Genomic DNA, 19,816 nt, shown 5'->3' on the forward strand with positions numbered 1-19,816 from the left:
AACTGAGGCTGAAGAATCAACAGTGATTAATAAGACCAGTATCACTGAAATCTTCTGGGAGGTGTTTCCTCTGGGTCAGCACACAGAAGCTGAGGTCCAGAAGGGGCCAAGGCTGCAGCTCAAGCTGGCCACAGAAGTTGGTGACGCATAAGAGTCCCTTAGGTAGTTCTGGATTTGAAAGCATGAAGGGGCCATGGAGAGCACTGGAGAGGCCAGGCCAGGCCACCAGTGAATGTATACAGCTTCAGTAGCAGTGAAAACCATTAAGATGGACGGTTTCATGGAGAGAAGCTTGGAGGCCAAGAGAGGCCATTGGTGAAGGTATGGCTGTGGGCACCCCAGGATATTCGACATGTTGGGATCCTGGGATATTGGGATGTTGGGATATTAGAGATCCTGGGACATCCTGCAAGGACAGTAGCGGGTGTGAAGTGCAGCTGGTTAGAGCTGACAAGGCAAGCTACGGGTTCTGTGGATGGCAGAACTGAAGGGGTGGCTACAACCAATCATTTAGAGCCCAGAAAATCAAAAGTGAGTCCAAGATGGACATAGAACTTTTCCCACTGTTGAGTATTGGGTTTTTGTTGTTGTTGTTTTGCTTGGAACTGTGGTCTGGTCTTTCCCTCTCGGAATAAGGAAATATGGAACTTGTTTTGGGTTTCACAGGCATTCACAGTTAATAGAGTTTTGGTTTTATTCTTTATATTTTATGTGTGTGAGTGTTTTGCTTGCATGCATGTAAGTGCACTCTGTGTGTGTGTGTGTCCTTCAGAGAACAGGAAAGAACTAGTTGCAAGGTAAGTTGGAACTAGAGTTACAGATGGTTGTGAGCCACCATGTGGGTGCTGGGTTACAAACCCAGATCCTCAGCCAGTTCTCTTAACCACCAAGCCATCTCTCTAGACCCTGGATTTTTATTTATAAAAATTTTGGGTTTATTTTATGTGTTTGAGTGTTTTGACTGTATGCACATATGTATGGATATGTTATGGATGGTTGTGAGGCATTAGGTAAGTGCTGGGAACCGAACCTTGGTCTTCTGCAAGAGCTCCAGTGCTCTTAACTGCTGAGCCATCTCAGAAGCCCTGATGTTGGATTTTTAAAGAAATCATGGACTTTAAAATCATTGACAATATTCTTTTTTAAGGAGTAGAACTTTTAAAATTGGACTGTCTTTTATATTGTGATAGTAACATGAGATCTTAGGGCCAAGGAATGAAAGAGTATGGATTGAAGTGATATATTTGTGTCTCAAATGCACTCAGGGTAGAATGCCATACTATTTTTTTTAAATGACATTATTTATTTGTTGAGGGGAGAGTGCCTGCTACAGCTGTGTGGAGGTGAGAGGACAACATGTGAGCGTTGGTTCTCTCCTTCCACTGTGTGGCGCCTGGGGATGGGAACTCAGGCCATTAGGCCTGGCCACAAAGTACTTTTATCTGGTGAGCCATTTCTCATACTTTGCCAGCTTGATACAGACCTGGATGCTCCTCGGAAGAGAGAGCATACATTGAGGAATTGCCTCCATCAGATTGGCCTGTGGGCGGGTCTAAGGAGTATTGTCTTGATGTGAGGTGTGAGATGTGATGGGAGAAGACCCGTCCATTGGGAGTGCTGCCACCCCTGTGTAGGTGGACCTCAGCATGTATAGGAAGGCAGACTGAGCAAGACATGGGGAGCAAGCTAGTAAGCAGCATTCCTCCATGGCCATTCTGTTCCTGTTTTGAGTTCCTGTCCTGGCTTTCCTGGATGATGGACAGTAAGCTGTAAGATGAAATAAACCCTGTCTTCTCCAGCTCCTGGTTGCTTTTGGTCAGTGCTTTATCCCAGCAACAGAAAGCAAAGTAGAACACTGGAGTTTTGTGCTTGCAAATCCCCTGGACAAAAGGATGGGGGAAGGTCTTGTTTGGCACTGTGCAGCAGATAGAAGTTGTCTCCTGGGACAGCACATTCAGGCAGGTATTGGTCTGTTATGTGTTGTTCGGTGTGACCTGAGTGTGGCCTCTTCCCCCTATCCAGGGCCTGGTACACTTCAGTGCCCTGATGACTTCAGCCTAACCATGGCAACCTGGGACTGGGCACTGGCTGCCTGCTTTCTCTCCCTGTGGCCCTGGCTTGGCTGAAGGACCACTTTGAGGAATGAAAGAGGTTCTGTGTGCATCAGTGGGGACTGGGCTTTGTGGTGGTAATGTGCTTGTGTATTCCAGGTCACAGGGACGTGCTGGCTCAGCCTTCTGGCCTGTAGCCTCTCCCTCGCAGTGTTTTGAGTCCAGAATTTTTGGTACTTACCTCGGGGATGGACAGAGTGGGATGTGCCATGGGAGGGGTGTCCTGTTTCCCCTCAGAGCTGAGGCATAAAAGTCAGGTGGGTAGCGACAGATGAGAGGGCTCCTTCCGTGTCCCTTTTAATAGTGTTTTGGGGGCTGGCACTGTACCTGTGCACTCCAGCATGGGACACTGTTTAATGATGTCACAATCTGCAACTTCCATTGATGCAGTCCACCTCCTTCCCTGTTCTACATGACTTCTTAAAAAAAAACTGAGGTAAATTTACAGACCATGAAGCTAACTAACCACTGAAATGGTTCTGGGTCCTCCATGCCCAGCACTGTGCTGGGAGCATCCAACCAGGAGGCCGGTTTAGTGGCTCCTAATCTCCCCAGCAAGAGCATGGGAATACCCCAAAGCTGGAGAGAGGACTTGAGGAGTGGGGGAGTGGCCAAGGGAGGCCTGCTGGCACAGTGCAGGGAACCCTAGCAGCCTCTCTGCCAGTTTCTGGAACATGCTGGACTCTTGCTGTGACGAGCATTTCTGTTTGTTGTTTGCTCTCTGGAAGGCTGTCTTCTGCCCTGGCCCCGGATGACTGTTTGGCTTCCTTCCCATCTTAAAGTGCTGTCGCAGGTCAGAACTCCACTTTCCCCTCACCCTTGCTTCAGTTTCCTTCTGAGAGTCATCGTGAGCTGATATGACTTTGTTTCCCTCTTTCATGTCCACTCCCCACCCTGAAGAGCATCATGCATGCAGAGACTCATTTCCCAAGTTTTTGTGACTCTTCAGCCATACAGGTGGTGTTCACGTGCACCAAATCACTGCTGCGTGGAGGTGGGGTGACTTTGTTTTCCCCATGCTGCCTTGCTTGCTCTGAGCACAAGGCTTCATTTTTTTTTCTGGGTTCTGCGTCCTCTGTAAGATCTGGAGGGTGTCCTTGTTTTTCCCCGGTCTGCCATTGCTAAGGCATGAAAGGCTAGCCCAGTATAAGGTTTGTGATACACCGGCTGGAGGTGCTTAGACTGAGTGAGCATCCTTAGGCTTGGAAACTCAGGTACCTGTGTCATCTGACCAGGAGATTTCTGGAGCTGAGCTGCTGTTACAGCAGTATGGTTCCTGAGCACTGAGACATGACTCCAGCAGGCAAGGGGTCAGACTTACTAATGTGAATAAGCCCAGGGTTGAGTGGAGCCATGGGCATGTGGGGAGAGGGTCCTGCTGGGGAGGTGTTGGGTACTGTTATTATTACTAGTTGCTGTTTCAATTTTATGATGTAATCACTAGAATATTTAAAGTGACAGACTGATGGGGTAGGCTCGGGGCTAACTAGCTCCCCCCCCCCCAGTCCTGGGCTTGCTCTAGCACTGCACAACTGAAGTGACAGTATCTCTGTTGGGCCCTGCTGCTGTAGGCTGAAGCTCCCTGAGGCTAAGTGTTGGTAGTACAAGGTATTTACACCCACCAGTTTCCCCACCCCAACTCTGTCTTCTGTTGCCTGTGTGACCTTGGGCCTGGGAGGATTGGGGCTCTTTGGTTTCCTGGTCTGTGAACCAGAAGCTCAGCCTGATAACGAACAGTGACTGGGAACCATTGTCCTCAGCAGGGTTTCTTGTATCTTGGGCCCCCAGGTCTTAGAGGACCTGGAGCTGCCTTTGTTGGGGAGGGGAGAGACCCACAGGGCACACAGTTTGAATAAAAATACAAACCTAGTATTGACACCAGCCCAAATGGCTTTTTGAAGGCTGGAGGCAGGGAATACTGATGCTCATAGCTTTGTGCCCTGGGGTGGGAGTGGGAGGGTTCACAGTTGCTTATCACTAACCTGTAGCCTAGGTAGTCACTCTGATATGTCTGGAGAGTGCTGGACAGGTATTAAGGTGGAAGTGGGTTAGGCTCACACATAAATTGAAATGACTTTGGCTATGTGATTGAGGGTTGTGTGTGTGTGTCTGTGTGTGTGTGTGTGTGTGTGTGTGTGTGTGTGTGTGTGTGGTGAGTCCTGTGAGTTTCAGGTGCTTCCTGAGACTTGTAAGTTTTATTTACTTCCTTGGGAATTAAAAATATTTTTATTTTGTATGTATGAGTGTTTTTCCTGCAGGTGTACATGTGTTATGCATGTCTGGTGCTCAGGGAGGTCAGAAGAGGGCATCAGATCCCCTGGAACTGGAGTTATGATTGACTATAAGCCACAAGATGTGTAGATTTGGGGAAATGAACTTAGATTCCCTGCAAGGACAACAAGTACTCTAAGTTACTAAGCCTTCTCTACAGCTTCCAACTTCCTGAGTCTTTTAAGTCCTCTCTTTCCATGAGTGTCTTGGTTAGGGTTTTACTGCTGTGATCAGACACCATGACCAAGGCAACTCTTTTAAGGACAACATTTAATTGGGGCTGGCTTAGAGGTTCAGAAGTTCAGTCCGTTATCACCAAGGCAGGCATGATACAGGAGGAGCTGAGAGTTCTACATCTTCATCTGAAGGCTGCTAGCAGAATGCTCACTTTCAGGAAGCTAGGACAAGGGTCTTAAATCCATGCCCACAGTGACACACCTACTCCAACAAGGCCACACCTCCAAATAGTGTCACTCCCTGAGCCAATCATATTCAAACTATGATAATGAGAGAATATTTCCTAGTTGTTACAGACACATTATATGAATGGAGGCAATGGGCTGTCCCTGGAGCATCCTCGGGACAGGGAACGGACTTGCTTTGTCGGCTGCACTGTCTAGCCACTGTTCCTGACCAGTTTCTCTGTTTGCCCATTCCTGACCAGCCAATGCCATGCCTTCATTTGGAGCTCATCTTCATTACCAGGCTTTCCTCCTGAGATTCTTCCCCCACAGCATCATGTGCCCCCTCCCTAGACCTCACAAGCCCCAGGCCGCTGGGTTCCAGCTATCTTTCAGTTTTTGCTGGTGAATGGTGTGAAGGGCTTTGCAGGTAAGCTAGGAGGTTGACTAGTGGTGTCACTCGGGCACTGAGGCAGACCGAGAGCTTTCAGTGCTGTCTGACCTGTTCAGTTCATAAAGCATTTCAGTGCCCTAGAGCTTCCTTGGCACCCATACCAATGGCCTCAAGAGCAAGGTATGTTTGAAAATTTCAGCCACCACCACCATACCTTGGTGTGAAGCTCTGGGCTGCCTTGATCTATCATGAACCTAACCTGAGGACCTTGTCCTGCCTTCTGATGGGGAGATCCACTTGAAGACCTTAGATGCGCCAGCTGTGGAGGCTGGCAGCAGGCATTCTGGACTGCAGCTGGTGTCCTGTGGCCGTTCGATGAGGAGTCCATTTGCTCCTTCTCATTTACCGGCACCAGAGAGGGAAAAACATGATGGATCTGAAAAACAAGCCGTTGAAGAAGCTTAAAATTGTCTATCTACATTAAACATAAATAACTCTTGGCTCCCGAGTTATCTGCTGAGTGCAGTCCCTGCTTCATTTAAAGCAATAAAGCAATAAAGGGAACAGAGGAACGGAAAGATGAACGCAGTGGGTGAGGGAAAGTCAGGCCAGTGTCCTCAGGATGAGGGACACGGGTCTGCCCATGCTTACACCCAAGCATGTATAGACAGCACTGAGTGAACTCAGTGGGTTTCATAAAGACAGAGCTTGTCAGTTTGAGAGGGAAACATGGTTGGTGGGGTAGGGGAGGAGCTGTAGAGGAGTGGGTGAGGATGAGCTTGATAAAAATTATATGCATATATAAAAATTATTGAACAATAATAAAGGGGAAAAAAGGCAAAATGGCAGAGGACAGTCCAATCATTCCAATGACACCATTAACCAGAAATGTGTGAGACAACCCAATCAAAAGATGGACATATTCAGAAAGGATAGAACCTGTGCTCCAACTCTATGCTATCTTAATCCACCTGGTCTACTGTAACAAAATACCTTAGGCTTGGAGCTTGTAAATAAAGTAAATTTCTTTCACACATACTGGAGGGTGGTAGTCTCAGGGTGCGTACATATTCAGTGTCTACTGAGGGCCTGCTTCCTTGTAGCTAGCAGGTTTCCTGGTGAGCCCCCCTATGTCAGGGAGGGCTGCCATGCCTTGGGTCTAACCCCACCTGTGGAGGCAGAACTTCACCTATCACCTCCCTGCCCCACCACAGGCCGTCACATTTGTTAGGTCTTAGCAGGCGCATGTCTGACTCAGATCTGGGAACATAAGACTTTGGACCACAGCACTGCCCCGTGAGACATATTTTAGATCCAGAGGAATAAACAGACGCTGAAGGATGGGAATAGAAACCCAGAGAAAACTAGAGTAGCTCTGCGGATATCAAACAAAGTAGACTTTAAAATAAAATAATCACTAGAGACGAGGAACAACATTTTGAAAGTATACAAAAGGATTGTTTTCACAGGACAAGTTAACAATTTGTCAGCATGCTCTCACTTAACAACGTAGCATCAAAATTCATGAGCATAACCCCCAAAGTGAAGGGAAGTATTCAATAATGATTGTCACTCACACACTTCATTTTCCTGCACCCTTTGTGGTGCTAGGGATGCGACCCAGGCTCTCAAACACACGATTCAGTGCTCTACTGAGGTACACCCTCCACTCAATATCCCATTCCTTTTTAGATTTTCTAATTTTTGAGCATTTTTTTAATTCTTTGTGAATTTCACATATGTATATTATGTATTGTAGTCATATGCATTCCCTTTTCCCTTTTTATCCTCCTGGACCTCCCTCCACCCCCCAACTACCCAACAGCCCTCCCCACTTTAGGCTCTCTTCTTTTTTCTTGTCACTAACGGAGTCCAGTTAGTGCTGCCTGTGTGCATGTACACCGGTGTGGGGCCATCCGCTGGAGCTTGGCAACCTACCAGGGGCCACATCCCTGAAGAAGAAGAAAAAAAAAAAGACTCTTCCCTTCCTCAGCAGCTATTGGCTACCGATAGCTCTTCAGCTGGGGGCGGGGCCTCAAGAGCCCCGCCTACCCATGCTGAATGTTGATGGCTGGATCTTGTGCAGGTAATCTCAGCTGCTGTGAGTTCGTGAGCACATTGGTTCCCATCATACCTAGAAGACACTGGCGTAGGTCTCCTCTTCTCCAGAACCTTTTTTTGCCATGTTACCTGAAGTAGAGGCAGGCGTACTGTAGATGTCCCTTTAGGGCTAAGCACTCTAACTGGCCGTGAGCCCTTCACTAACTGCAGTTGTGAAAACAAGTCTCTGATGAGGGCAGAGAGCAGTATTCCTGTTAATAGACAGAAGGAATGGACAGAAACTGTCAAAGACGGGGGGCACTCGAGCAACACTGTAAAACCACCCGCGGTAACGGGCACTAGCAGAGGTCAGTAGAGGGCGCAGATTTCTTCCTGAGAGACATCCAAGGCCACGCTTTTCCTTTCGCCTTCTCACAATCCTTCTACCCCCTTATTCCCTGGCTGGGTTGTTCTGGTCTTCTATGGCAAGTTTCCCAGCTTGTCCCCTGTCCCTTTGTGACTGTCACCGTTTACCTTCCCTCCCTGCCTGCTGATCGTGTCTACGACCAACCTGAAGACATTCTTTTTTGCCCCCAACACTGTTAACTCCACTCCTACCACTGTCCAGCCTTCCTTAGGACTCAGAATTCTCCCAAGCCTGCTTCACCTTCCCTTCCGTGGCTTCTTCTTGGGCTCCACCCTAGTGGATGCTTGGCTCTGTATGCCTGCCTCTTCATCTCTGATGTGACTGCTCTGAGGGCGGGTCCTGAACCTGCTACTGTTGCTGAGCCATCTTACTACACAAAAGGATTGGAAAGTAGCGTCGTCCTGCACCGAGGTAATGCAGTGTTTATTTGTAGTCTAGACATACCGTCAGTGAAGCATTAGTAGGAACATTGATCCTAGCCTGGGTAAGGGTATGCATCATCAGCTGGAAGGAACCCCTCTAAAGAGCTTGTGTAGTGGGAAGATAAAGGTTAGTTAGCAGTGGCAGCAGTAGCTCCAGGAAGCATTCCATGACCTCATATCCTCTGGTGCCCTGCCTTTGAGCAGCCTGCCTCTTTAGTCCTTTTGTGGCTTTTGATCGGCCCTCCAATGAGAACTAGAGAGCAGGGTGTTTGTTTATTTGATGTTTGTTTTAGCAAAAAATACTTTTTGCTAAAGTATTTGACAGGTTCCTCTCCTGCTGATTCTGAGGGTGGCCTGAGGACCTTGACTGTGTGCAGGGTGCAGAGGCCTTCCTGTGCACATAGGCACTATCTTCAAACTGGTGCTTTGGGGACAGTATACTTGGCTTCTGGTACCTTCTTGCAGAAGGAAGAAGTCCTGGCTCTTGCGCTGTGCTCTCCTTGCATGGGAAGATGGGTGTGGCCACACATCTGGGAGAGGAGGGGAGGCTGAGTGAGGGGTGAAAAACTGTGGGCCAGGGTCTTGGGAGGAGGTCTCAGAGGACCTGGGTTTGGCTTCTCTGCAGTCTCTTGGTGATGTTTGAGGGTCCTTTTGCCAAGGGCAGGGCAGGGCATCTGGCTGGTTTCCACCCATTAAGTAGGGACGGTGGTCCCTGAGCAGTGTGTGACACCTGTACCCATCTCTGGTCTGCTTCCTCATCTTCAGATTAAAGTGTTTAAAAATGATTTTTAAATCAATTATTATTTAAAATGTGTGCGTTTATGTATGGTGGGTGTACGCGTGCGTGCCGTGCCCACGTCTGTGCCAGAGTAGAGCCAGCGGAGGACATTGGCTGTCTTGCTCTATGGCTCTCTACCTTATTCCTTTGAGACAAGGTCTGTCACTGAACCTAGAGCTACTCCAGAAAGTTTCAGTAATCCTCCTGTCTCAGTCTCCATCATAGTACTGGGGTTACAGGTGCAGGAGACCACACCTATATCTTTTATGAGGGCTTTGGAGATTTGAACTCAGGTCCTCATGCTTGTGCGGCAAGGGCTGTTGTTACCCACTGAACCATCTCTCCATCCTCCACACCATTAAAAAAAACCCCACAGCTAAACCATCTTGTTCTAATAAACAAAACGGGAGAGGTGTCAAGTTCAGCTCTTTGTCTCTGCCAACACTGGTTTTCTCTTGAAGACTATTTTACCTTGGTGAATTTAACATTTGGAAAAGAAGTCTGGGAGGCCATGCTTGTCAGAGCAGCCTGTGGCACAGAGCGCTGATTGACAGCAGGCTTGGCTGTTGCCATGGAAATATCCTGTGTAGCGACAATATACCCAATGTTCCTGCAAATGGCAACATCCATGAGCTCTGCAGGCTCAGATCTCTTCCCAAGAGAGGATGGGATGGCTGTACCCAAGACAGGATGTTGATAAGCACTCACTGGGCAACCTAGAAGGAAACAAAACCAGACTGGGCCTGTCAGGCTCACTCTCCCAGCCTCCAGCATCTTCAAGACATACTTGAGACTTCACACATCTGGGTTTGAAAAATGGGCTCTGTACCTGAGTGCTGAATATCTTGCTCCGTTTTAGACATTGGCCCCTCTCCTCTGCCTGGCATTTGTATCGCTGGGATGTCATGAATGAGTCAGGTTGTTGTTAGCTCTTCTGTCCCAAACCTTCAAGCATCAAGGTTGGGAGCTTCCAGGACCACCGTTGACTGATGGATGAGGCTGGGAGCTATGCGCCTCTAAGTATCTGAAACACAGCAGGGTCCTGTGTCTCCTGGAATGTTTGAGATCTTTCTCCACTTCTCCATTGGAGTAACTCTCGATTTGTAGGAAACATTTGGGAAATTGAATAAATGAACTGAGACAGGATAACATATTCATGAAACTCATGCCTGATGAAAAGGCCCCCACAATAGATGAGAAACACAGACTCCTGTCACTACCTGTGTGGCCTCTTGAAGGGACACATACCCCCTACTTGAGTTGGTGGACAACTGGGTCACTCTAACAAACTCTAGAGGCTGGAACTTGCCGCAGAGATTGCTTCTCACTGTGTCACAGGCTGCATAGTCTGAGGTCAAGGTTCTGGGCTATTCTGGTCTGATGAGGTCCTTTTTGTTTGCAGGTTGCAATGTTCTCCTGTGCCCTGCTATGCTGGTAACAGGCAGAAGCAAGCTCTCTCTTTTGTCCTGTCCTGCCTTTTGTCATATGAAGGCCCCACCTCATCATATCATATGACCCTGTTAGGGGCGTAGCATATGAACCTTGGGTGTCCCAGCTGCCATCTCTAACCTCACCAGGCCCCACCTTTGTCCTGTCTACTGCTGTGCCTTTCCCCAGCCACACCTTTCCTGGTACCTCCGACCATGCCCAGGCCCCTCTCCTCAGATAGTCTCTCATCTGCTGTTCCTCTCTTTGTCCTAGATTGGTCCCCCCCCCCCATGTAGCTCTTCTCTTCCACATCTCTTCCCAGAGCAGTTCAATATACATTCAATTCATGTCTGAGATTCTAGTGGTCAGCATGAATCCCAGGATGGAGCAGGCAGGGGTGCTGCTGAGTCAGTGTATATGTGAATGAGACTTGGGGTCCCTGCTGCTCTGTCTGCCTGGGTGCCTCTCATCTCCCTTAGGCTCCTGTGCCTCTCTGTAAATTCTCATTTACAGAGACAGGCCCACTTCAAGTGTCCCTCCATCAGAGGGGTCCCCATGACTCCTGTGGCTAAGCCTTACCTGGCCTTGTTATGGTATCTTCCCAACTTAACTGGGAACTCCTTGACTGTATTTGTGTTGGGGCAGGGGTGGTGTCAGGATGCCCACTGTAGGGTTGGGACTGTGTGTGTGTGTGTGTGTGTGTGTGTGTGTGTGTGTGTGTGTAGATGACCTCAGGACATCTCCTTCACTCCCTGATGAGCTACTACAAAGCTGGTGAGTCACCCCTCCTCAACAATGGCTGAGCACCCCACTCTCTGAACTCCAAGTCCCTCCCTCCCCATCTCATCTCCCCTCAACCACACTTCCTGGAGCTTCCGGAGAGAAATCATGACACCTGTGCACTCTGGGTCCCCTCCCTCTGGGTCCCTGGCATGGCTTTTAGACAATCTGTGCACACAGCCAGTGCACTCTGCAGAGAGCGCCCTATGTATGTCAAGCCACACTGAGCTCAGAAAGGATGTGGAAACCACAGAAAGAAGGTATTCTTTTCTTGGCCCTCACCAACCGTTCCTACCCATTCTCAGGGGTGGCCCTCACCCACCAGCTCTCTGGGGTGTGTGTACTCTTGGCCTCTTGGCTCACTTTAGCAGAGTTGATGCAGAAAAAACAGGAGGCCTAAGCCTCTGGGGAGACCTTTTAAGGGTCCTGTCTCATCAATAAGGGATTCTTGGGTGCTGCAGGCAGTCTGCCCAGAGGTAGGCTTTGCATTCTGGTGGGGAGATTAGCAAATTCTTACAGTCCATTCGAGGCCGAATTCTGCCCTACAAAATAAGGGAAATAATGGATCTTTCTCCAAGAAGTTCAGAGCACTAAAATAATGTGTCTGTTACCCCCCCCCCTAAGATGTTATACCATCTAAGAGGGGGCAGCCACCCACCCTCACACTCGCAGGATGGCTGGGGCTCTTTGGGCTCTCTTTCTCATGAATGGAGCTAGCTTGACCTTTTCTCTGATGGACCTGACAGCAACTTTGTGGTTCTAGCCTCCAGGCCTAGCATAATAAATGGCCCCTATAAGTCACACTCCTAAACAGGTTAGGACAAAAGACAATAGAGCCATTCCCTGTGGCTGTAACCACTTGCTGAACACATTGTCTAAGGAATTCACCCTTCCTGCTGGGGTACCAGCAGGTGGTTATTTCTTTATATATATATCATGAATGTGTGTTCGCAGTTGTGTTCACATGTGTGTGCATGTGTATATATGTCTGTGTACCGTGGAGCCCCCTCCCCCCACAAACCTCCCAGGATGACATCATTTGCCTTCCTTGATCACTCTCCACCTTACGTATTGACAAAAGGTCTCTTACTGAACCTGGAGCTTGCCATGTCAACCAGTCTGAGTAGCCAGTTTGCTCTGGAGCACCACCTGTCTCTGGCTCTCCTGTGCTGGGATTGCAGGAGGACCCTCATACCTACTCCTTTTATGTGGGTCCTTGAGAACTGAACTCTAGGCCTTATCAATAAGCCATCGGGAAGGACCATCTTGGTGTGGACAGAGCTATTCACAGGCTTCAGAGCAGCGATTGTCTAAAGGCATTGCCACAGTTTCTGGCACTCCGCAGGAGCCGTAGAAGCGGTGGCTGTTATCAGTTGGCACATATTTCTTCGTTTGTGCTGGATTCCGTCTAAAGAGAGGAGGATACAGATTCTGGCACTTAGTTATTCTTGCAGAATATGGATCACCCATTTCTACCTCCGTCTCTCCTTTCCAGCCCCTGGTAAGATCACACACAAGAAGCTCAAGGACAAAGAGGAGTTCCCATACAGAGTGTTGGGAGGGAAGCACCCTGCACTCTCCTGAGTGCCTGTAAACAACTCCAGTGACAATTGGATCAGACTTCAGAGTGTGGTTCTGAATGTCTTAACATACTCAGAGGAGCAGGTATGTGTGTGTGTGTTTTTTTTAAAGTCAGAAATTGTGTTTGTGGTGGAAAATCGAAAAGTCTGATTATACTGGGAGCGCAGTATCAAATATTCTGGGATTTCTGTTTTATGGGAATGCCTTGGTGGTGTTTGGTTTTGTCAGCGTGCTTTGTTCTTGGAGGCTGTAGCTGGGTGTGCAGGAAAGAGCCTGGTTGCTCATCTCTGAGTGTGTTCTTGGCGTCTTCCATGAGCATGCCTGTGCTGTGCTGCTCTGAAGAGCAGGGAACAAACCAGGCAGGTCTTTCTGCAGCTGGGGAGTGCCTGGGGTTTCCTTCCTGCCATCTGCAGCAAGTGCCTCACGTTTCTTTATCGTTTCTTTAGCGGTCCAATGATACTGTTGCTTGTTCAACCAGGGGGCCTGGTGGATGGGCTGTGATGAGGGGTGCTGGCTGGCTTACACTGCCTGCCGCCAGCTAGTTTTAACACTGCTCCTGAGTCTGGAAGCAGCCGTGATATCTTGAGCCTGACTTGGAACCATCTTGAGCTCCATCCTCACAAGCCTTCTGCCACAATGGACAGGTCTCCTTTTGCAGGTGATGTGGCTGGGAAGTGAGAGTCCAGTTTTCTTGGTGTGTGTGTGTGTGTGTGTGTTTCTGCTGCTCTGTACAGTAGCAGGTAGAAGAAGCAGACCACAGAGGATGGGCCTGGTCTCTTGCTGGGGTTCAGTCTTCCTGTTTCCTTGTCCCCACCTGCTGCTGTGCTGTGGTATTTACAGAGTGCTCCCTGCGGCAGGTGCTATAGCTTCCTCCTCAGCCTTTCAACCTCCATGCCCAGAGGAGGCAAGATCCTGGGATGTAACAGTCACTGAAAGGTGAGAGCTATGAGTCCCCCACCATCAACCCCCCAGAGTGAAAGAGCCTTGCTTCTCTCTCTACACTGCAAAGCTTTCAGGCAGGCCTACCCGAGGAAAGAGGCTGGGAGACCAGGGTGTGCCCAGGGAAGAGCAGATAAGATTCCATTTCATGACAAAAGGTTTGTGAAGCACAGTTTAGAACTCCCCGCGGCTGGTTCTATGGTTTCCTGAGAACTTTCTGGGCTGAGGAGAACTTACCCTTCTTAAACTTCGCACCTCCGAGGCTTCCTGGCTTTTGGTGTTTTGTGTGCTTTTGGGGGTCGAGTCTCTGTCCTGGAGAGAGAACTGATAACCAGTGCACGGTTTCAGTGGCCCCAGCCCAGTCCTAGAGGTGGTGGAGACAGCTGTGAGCTGCCATTTGTAATTGTGATAGGAAACGCTGCTTTTATAAGGTGTCTTCCAACTAAAAAGAGACAGAGACACTAAGTGTGGGCATGTGTCAAATGATTAGCCCCCAGGAATTTTTTTTTTCTTTTTTGGAAGGGTGTGGGGGAACGAACGGAGATCAGGGAAAGGGGCGTGGCCCGGGAGGCAGGCTTGAGAGTGAGACTTCCTCCTGACTTCAAAAGCCAGACCGGAAGTCAGGCTGTATATACCGGAAGTAGAATTAATATGTTAGGGCTGTTAGAATTCATTGACTTCTTTTTCTATTTAAAATTGTCCCCAAGGTTGAGTGGCTCTGCAGGGTGTAGGAGGCAGATGGACGGCGAGGTGCAGCGAGCAGGGCCCCAAGGCAGGTGGAGCCGGGCACTCTGGTGGCCAAGAGGACCTGGCCCTGATGTAGGTAGTGGCTCTGGAGGCCACAGGGGTCGCTGGTATGGGGATGAGTGTACTTTGCGTCACTCTGTCCTGCGAAGGTGGCTTTACTTAGGGCGAATACCTTTACCCATCCAACAGTGCCAGGACTCTGAGGCAACACCCTCTATAAAGATCTTAGGACAGTAAGGGCTGGAGATGGGACTTGACCCTAAGTCTGGAACGAGTTCTTGACTCTTTTTCCTTCATTCTGCATCCATGGAAGCCCGAGGGTTTCAGGGCCTCCGGGTCCATGTTGGTTTCCTGGGGCAGCCATAACTAGCTAAGTATGAGTGAGATGTTGGTAAAAACAGTTCAGGGGTGAGGGTGAGATGGTGGAAGGGCATGTGTTCAGATTCTGCTTCCGAGTGTATTTAGGAGTTAGCTACATTCCCATTGACTTGATGTCCATCTATGTGGTGAGTGTTGTGTTTTATAAAAAGAGAGAGGCCAGGGATATATTTGGTGGAGGTGTGTTGCAGAATGGTGTGGGGAAAGGGGGTGCTTCTGCCGGCCCATGCTGAGGCATCCCTTTCCCCTGAGGTACCAGCTATACCGATGGTATAGTTATAGAATAGAGTTTATTTAGGGCATGGGAGAGGGGTTGAGGAGTAAAGAGGAGAGGAGAGGAGAGGAAGGGAAGGGAGTGGAGTGGAGGGGAGGGGAGGGGAGGAGAGGAGAGGAGAGGAGAGGAGAGGAGAGGAGAGGAGAGGAGAGGAGAGGAGAGGAGAGGAGAGGAGAGGAAGGGAAGGGAGTGGAGGGGAGGAGAGGAGAGGAGAGAAGGCCAGCTATGAGCATGTGGAGAGAGGGAGGGGGAGTGGGGAGAGAGGGTAAGGGGCAAGAGCAAGAGGAGAGGAGGGCAAGGGAGCAAGGAGTGGGACAAGCAGCCCCTTTTATAGTGAGTCAGGCACACCTGGCTGTTGCTAGGTAACTGTGGGGCGGAGCCTAGACAAGGAGTGTGAGGAGTGGACCAGATGGCCTTTCTTAAAGTCCCAACCCTGGGACCTTTTAATTTATTGCAGTGTATCCTAAATACTTTTCTGCTTGGTAGCCTTGATTGATATCTGTCCACCATTTCTTTCCCACCCAAAGTTCCTGTGTGGTTTCACAGTGCTGACAGGGCGGGTGCTTCTCAGGCAGCCAATCTTCATGACAACAGGCCTGTGTTGCACTGTTTATTTTACAATAGGGACCATTGCTTTCTGGCCACATTAGCCATCTTTACTGTGTCCAGGCTCACCCACTGGGGACTCCAGGTAAGGGGCCCCACTGTTTGGGAGGCATGTGCTTACCTGCTGGGTTCGTGGGTCCTTCAGGGGTCACCTCTCTGCTGTGAGCCTCAGTTTTTCCTTTGTCGGAGCTAGTACAGTCTGGCTTTGCTGCCCCATGCTGAGTGAGTCCAGACGATGGGACACAGCTCTGCTTCCACACTCTGAAGAGAAGTGGTCACAGGAGGACAGGGAGGCTGAAAACTAGATGAAGATGCTAACACCATTAATAGCGCTTTGGGAATTCTGTTTCATTTACTTGTTTCATGAGTTCTCTGTTTAGGCTGTAGGTCTTGTCTTTCTTATTCATACCTGTGCCTTGTCTCAGATAGCATCTTACCGCACCAAAGACACATGCTTTTCTCTGTCCTCCATCCCCGCTAGTGGCTCACCTCCAGGCCAATCCTGGAGGCACAGCTCTGAGGTGTGAGGGAGTTTTCTTTCCACGCATGCACCTCGGGGTGGCTCCATTTTGAGCTTGCGATCAAGCTCAAACCTTGTAGTGATCTGTTGTCGCTCGGTCTCTGTTGACACTCTAGGGCACAGTGCACCTTGTATATCTCCATGACTTTGAGTGTCGGTCTAAAGCGGTAGCGGAAAGAGGTGTGCTGCTTGCTAAGAACCTGGGTGTAACCTGGACTCTGCAGTGGGTTGTGAGCTGAAATGTGGGTGCTCTGACCTAGGCACAGCTGGGGAACTATTCAAAGCTGGAGAGAAGAAGTACACGCAGCTTATTTAGAAAACACACTTATCGGTTCTTGCAGTGTGCCCTAGACAGTGAGTTGTGCCCCGGGTGTTGCTGGGAGAGGATCTTGGCTGCAGAATAGCTGCATTAGGACTGGCTGCTACTGGAAAGATGCCCCCCATAGAAGTGGCCTTAGCTGTGAAGAGTCTTTTGTGATACTTCTTATTTTTGGGTGCGGTCTTACTTTATTTTATTCTTTTGGTGACGTATGTGTGTGGGAGATTCCTCCTTTCAAGGATTCCTGTCTCCATTTTGTTAAGTCTCTGTAAAACCGACTCTGTGGTCAGTCTGCAAACTTTGTGACACACTATCACGTGTCTCTCTCCTGCTTGGGGGCCACATCTGCTTCCCAGAGGGCAGTGGCCTTGAGAGACCCAGAGGTGAGCACTGTGTGACTTTGGTAGCCTTCTAACCTCAAGGCCTTCCTTAAAGCACCTGTTCCTTTAAGTGGGGGAAAGTCTGTGCTGAGGGCAGCCTTCTGCAGGTGTGGCAGAGAGCCGCACCCTGGTAGCTGGCTGCATGTGTGCTCAGGGAGGTGTGCTGGGGCAATGTTCATCTGCCAGGGCACAGAGGAGACCGCTCATCTGTCCAAGGCTGACCTTGCTGGGTGAGTCCTCGGCTGGGATCAAACACTCCCCTCCCCCACTCCTCTCCCCCTTCCATCCTCTCCACTCGGGTGCATGACTCATCTGGATGAAAGGGGTGCCTGGGGCTCCTGATCATCTAGGCTTCTAGGCATGGTTGCACGCAGTGTCAGCTACTTCTCAATGCTGGGACTGCAGATCTCACGGGCACATCTCAAGGGAGGATGGTTTCATTTTGACCCCGGTTTAAAAGGCTGCAATCCGTCATGGTGGGGGAAGGCATGGAGGTGCTGCTCTGTGATAAGAGTGTGAAGTAATTGCTTACACCCTAGGGCTCTCAGGAAGCTGAGAGCTCTTGGAGGGAGAGCAGAGTTGTAACTCTCTGACCCATGCTCTAATGACCCACTTCCTCTAGGATGTCTAGGTCCTACCTCCCAAGATTTCACAACCTCCCAAAACCATCTGGCAAACGTGTGCGTGTGCCTGTGTTTGTGCCTGCTCATGTATGTATCTTACCTTCAAGCCATAGTGCACTGTGAAGGTTCAGCATGACAGAATTAATCATACTATTGCAAAGAAGAAAAACAACCCACACCAACCTGGGCTTCCTCTGCGGTTTCTGTTTGATACTCTCTGGGGCTCACACTTAGAGAGGTGGCGCTTTTTTGTTGTTGTTCAATACATACTTGAAAAATTTGTGTATTCAATGTACATGGTGCTGTATCCCATTAAGACTCTGTCATATGAGTGGACAATGTATATTCAGCACGCCCTCCATTCTCCTTTCCTTTTCTTCCCCCTCTTGCTAGTTTTGTCTCTAAGCAGTTTCAGTTCTACTCTGATATCCTGTATACATCTGCGTCTTTAGGTACCGAGCAAAGTCTATGAACTACAAGTGAGAAAGATAACAAATAAGAAAGATAGCTTCTCGTTCTGAGACTGGTTTAATTCGATTAATGTGATCACGTCCACGGGCACCCATTTCCTGCAAATGACATAACTTTGCTCTCTGTGGCTGAAAGAAATTTCACGTTTGTGTAGATAGGCACGTTTTAAAACCAGTTCCTGTGTTGGCGGACACTCGGGCTGTTGTGAAGTGCTACAGTAGACATGGGTGTGTAAGGATCTCTGTGGCCTGCTGAGGGGTTTCTTTGAATACATACCAGGATGGCGTATTGATTAGATGGTAAACATAGTTTGAGTTTTTTGAGGAACTGATTTCCACCATGGCTTGGACTAGTTTACATTCCTACCAGCTGTGTGTAAGGGTTTCATTTTGTCCATACCCTTGACAATATTTGTTGTTTTTTTTCCTCTCTGTGTGTGTTTTATTTGTGTGTGTGACATTTGGTGTCCTGCTCCACCACTCACTGAACCTAGAGCTAGGCTGGCAGCCAGCTAACCTTAGCTATCCTCCTGCCTCTACTTCCCACAGCACTGAGGGTAAGGGGGCATATGTGGCCATGCCCAGCTATTTATATGGGTGCTAGGTATCCGGACCCAGGTCCCCAGGCTTACACAGTACCCAGCTCCCTTCTCCATCTCCTGAGTGTGTGTGTGCATGCGTTCGTGCGTGCATGTGTGCGTGTGTGTGCACGTGCGTGTGTGTGTGCATGCCTGTGCCTGTGCGTGCGTGTGTGTGTGTGTGTGTGTGTGTGTGTGTGTGTGTGTGTGTGTGCTTTCCTGATGACTGCCATTCTCCCTGGGGTAGGAGGGAATTTCTGTGGAGTTTGGAAGTGCATGTCTTTAGTGGCTGAACAGTCTTTTGCTTGTTTGTTTTCTTTCTGTTTATCGGCCCTTTGCACACCTTCTGAGAACCATCTGTTCACTTCATCAGCCTGTTATCGACTGGGTTGTTTAGTTTCTGTTTAGTTCGGAGTTCGTTGTATGGTCTAGATTGCAGTCCTTTGTCAGGTGTTTAGCTAGCCAAGATTTTCTCCCATCCTGCTGGCTGCTCCCTACTTGGCTGTTTCTCCTGGATTGAGATGAAGCTTCGGATCTCACGAGATCGCCTTGGTTAGTTGTTGGCCACATTTCCTGACAACTGGAATCCCATTCAGGAAGCCCTTACCTATGTCTAATCTTTTCTTAATAAAAAAAATATTTCATATGTATGGGTGCTTGCTTACAAGTGTCTGTTCCCCACTTGCGTGCTCCAGGAGACTAGAAGAGGACATTGGATCCCCTGGAACTGGGGTTACAGATGGTCGTTAGCCACCATGAGGGTGCTTGGCATTGAGCCCATTTCCTCTGGAAGGGCAGTCAGTGCTCTTAGCCACTGAGCCTATGCTGAATCTTGAAGTATATTCTCTGATTTTTCCTGTCCCTTTCAGTGTTTCAAGTTTCATACTAAAGTCTCTGATCCATTTGGGGCTGACTTTGTACACGGTCGGAGACAGGGATCTAGTGTAATTTTTCTGCACGTGGATGTCCAGTTCTCCCACCACCATTTGTTAAAGATGTCTCTTCTCCAGTTTGTATTTTTGGCATTTTCTCTAAAAATCAGCTGCGGCCGTAGCTGTGTGCGTTTGTATACGGGCCTGCTATTCTTTTATAATTTCACACATACATCTATAAAATGTACTTGGAGCTTGTTTCTCCTCCCTTACATTCTCATCCCCTGCTCCTCTCGCTGAACATCCTCTTCTCCCCTCCCCCCTCTTCATTTAATAAGACTTCTGTGTATAAGTATGGGTGTGGGGGGGTCCTTTACTTGAGTGATAGCAGCTTGCCAGTGGCTATACCAAGGGAGCTATGGCCCCCTTTCTCTTAGCAGCCATTAACTGCCTCTGGCTCCTTGGGGAGGGGTGGGG

General features: G+C 49.1%; 1 protein-coding gene across 2 annotated transcripts in view; it reads left to right on the forward strand.

Moving 5' to 3' along the window:
* Jakmip1 (janus kinase and microtubule interacting protein 1) overlaps positions 1 to 19,816 on the forward strand; it is a 119,760-nt gene that overhangs the window by 4,928 nt on the left and 95,016 nt on the right. The window contains exon 2 of one of the 2 annotated variants that reach the window (XM_029477928.2): positions 12,548 to 12,717. The exons of the other annotated variant lie outside the window; for it this stretch is intronic. The gene's annotated coding sequence lies outside the window, so the exon portion shown is untranslated. The remainder of the gene's footprint in view (positions 1 to 12,547; positions 12,718 to 19,816) is intronic. 2 annotated transcript variants of the gene reach the window in all.

This window comes from Mus caroli, unplaced genomic scaffold, assembly GCF_978045245.1.
Source record: "Mus caroli unplaced genomic scaffold, Mus_caroli_1 scaffold_4, whole genome shotgun sequence".
NCBI lineage: Eukaryota > Metazoa > Chordata > Mammalia > Rodentia > Muridae > Mus > Mus caroli.